The following is a 2,926-nucleotide window of genomic DNA, read 5'->3' on the forward strand; positions in this document are numbered from 1 at the left end:
CTGGTAAAACTTTCTGTACTCACCCTATTCAGAAGGTCGTGGCCATCTGATTCATGTGTAAGCATGCACTAAGTTGTAGATTAATGACATCATCTATAATTTAAATTATTTCAAGAATGCCTTAACCTTTGCCTTTTAATTAAGTTCGTGGATATCTTCACCCGAAGACGTGGCTAATGTGACATCTCCGAAAAGACTGGAGTCACAGGGGGAAAGTCCGAAAATAGAACAACAGGTCAGGTAAGAGGTTAAGTTAGATGAACTTGGCAGAAACGCTTAGGCCATGGTGGTGGGTGTCGCCGCGCAGCGCCGGGCCGCCCAGGCATCCAGAGTCCTGCGCAGTCCTGCCGGCCCGCAGCCGGGCCCTGCGGGTCATGGTGGCGGGCCAGCACGGCGCCGCCCGGAGGAGGTGTTCGCTGGGTGCGGAGCTGGGACGGCGCCCCGGGCGCGCGAGCAACCGCGCCTCACGCAGCTGAGCCCGGAGGAGAAGGCGCTGCGGGGAAACTGAAAGAGTCGCAGCTCAGACCGCCAGAGACCGAAAGAAAGCTCGAATGAGTGAGCTGAAACAACAAGTGGCAGATGTGGGAGAAGAAAACCAGAAACTGCTAGAAAAATTAGCTTTCACAAGAGAAAACTCCTGGCCTCGTTTGTCGTTGAGAACCAGAAGTTAAGACAGCTCCTGGGGATTGATGACTAAAGAGGAAGCAGAGACCTGGGGAATGGAGCCGGGCCGGTGGCCTCCTCTGCTGAGTCCACAGCAGCTGCAGAACCAGTCGTCACCCCTCCAGAACATTCCCCATGGATTCTCGCGGTGTTGACTCTTCAGACTCTGAGTCTGATATCCTGTTTGACACTCTTCAGCTTGGACCCGGTCATGTTCCTCAGGTGACCTTCCCCAGAGTCTGCCAGACTGGAGTAGCTCCCAGAAGCGGACTCAGAAGGACCCAATTCCTTACCGACCTCGCCTTGTCCATCCCCGAGGATGTCATCAGCCAAGCTGGAAGCCGGTAATGAACTGATTCGCTTTGACCAGGTATGTACAAAGGACCTAGTCTTAGAGATACCCTCTGAGATAGAGAGCCAAGTCAGTGTGGTAGTGAAGACTGAGGGAGCACCTTTCACCTCAGAAAAAGATCACCCTGAATTCACCTTCTCAATGAAGGAAGAACTTGTAGAAGATGACTTCATTCGGGAGCTGGATATCTCAGATCCGCTTTCAATCAGCCACTGCCTGAAGCCGTCTTCCTGCCTGCGATGCTTGTGGTGACTGTAGCTATGAGGGTTCTCCTTCACCCTTGAGTGACAGGTCCTCTCTGACCATTCTTGGGAGGACCCTTTTGCCAGTGAAACTCTCTCCCTGGCTGATGAGTGTCTAAAGAGTGATCCAATATTTGATGGTCTTTTCTTGACTATTACACAGCCTGGAGGACAGCACGGAGGCCTGTGCTTCATCCAAAAAGCCAAAGCAGATGGTGTATGGTCCTAGATAATTCCTCAAAAGTATTGGTTCAAAACTCATAGGTCACCCCAAGTATTGTCTTTTAATATTCAGAGGTCCAGGGTATGCAGATACATTACTATAATCAGAATTACAGCTTCTGGGGGTGTGTACCTTTATCTTAAGGGCAGTAATTTTCCCTGAAGTATTTACACGAGGGCCACTGGACCAGTGTCTTATACATGGAATTAGTGAATGGCCCTTTATCATTTCTCTTTCCCTTTCTCAGCATTCCAGGCTTGCCTCCATTTTAGGTCCTTTGGTTTGCTTCTGCAAGCAGAACACCTACAAGAGGGGGCTCCTTTTCCCCCATGTGCAGTTCAAGTAACGATCAAGAATGTTTTGTAAATTATAGAAATTTGTTATATAAATACTTGATGGAATCTTTCCCTGCGAATGTAACTTTTAGAAGGTGCTTTCTCTGCTTATTTAAAACTACCTGTGCAATTAAAAAGTACAGTGCAGAAAAAAAAATAGATGAAACCAACACTATCATGAGAAATACCTTCCACCTAGGGAAAGTTGTCCCAGAGAATGACATCTGTCAAAACTTCTGGGACCAGGCACTTGTGTTTTTTGATAACCCTAGTCTTTGTGCTTTTCCACTGAAGTTTTTAAATTCTTTTTTTTTTTTTTTTAATTTCTGGAGCCTGTTATGAATCATTTTATAGATCAACGCAGCAAGGGAAAATGATCAGCAGTTTATCAAATATATTAGAAAATATAGAAATTCTCAAGATATGTATCAGTCTAAAGAATGTAGGAAATTACTTCTCAAAAGTAAACACTTGCAAGTGAACATTTGCCTTCCTAAATCACCAAGAACCAACTTTATTGAATCAGTTGGAGCAGCGTTTCATTATTTTCCTGTTGATCAGAATTTCATTAAGCTGTTCTTTAATGCTCCACGACTTTGTTTGCTCTGGATTTACATTGCTCAACCATATCCCTTAAACTTAATTAAGTTTATTTATTCATGCTTTGTACACTTTTCTTTGTTCTGCAGCAAAAGTAGGTAAAAATCAAGGGACACTCCTTCATCTGTGAAGCTGTCAGTCTGTCATAACTTGAATATGGATTTTGGGGGAGGTTGTGACATTCCCTAGGTGAGCATGTCAGGTTTGTTGACAGAAAGTTCTCTCCTTAATTGAATATGATGCCTGTACGGGAAGTGATGAAGTATGTCAGTGATGTATAAGTTTTCTCTACCACTGGGTGTGCAGTAGAGGGTAATGATATTCCATCGTGTACTGACCAAACTCCACGTGCCTTGTCTTATTACTTCAGTATTTTTTCTACTGAAGACCTCAGAGCAATACAATTATTCATCCAAGAGATGATTATGCATTAAAAAAACTTGAAGCATGAAATATCAGATGGGGACAGTCATAAATGTTTTGCCACACGAGTGATAATTTTAATTTGGTC

General features: G+C 44.6%; 1 pseudogene; it reads left to right on the forward strand.

The window, feature by feature from the left end:
* The first annotated feature begins 283 nt into the window (after positions 1–283).
* LOC133071850 (X-box-binding protein 1-like) lies at positions 284–1,019 on the forward strand (annotated as a pseudogene).
* Positions 1,020–2,926: the final 1,907 nt, after the last annotated feature.

This window comes from Dama dama, chromosome 17, assembly GCF_033118175.1.
Source record: "Dama dama isolate Ldn47 chromosome 17, ASM3311817v1, whole genome shotgun sequence".
NCBI classification, from domain to species: Eukaryota; Metazoa; Chordata; class Mammalia; order Artiodactyla; family Cervidae; genus Dama; species Dama dama.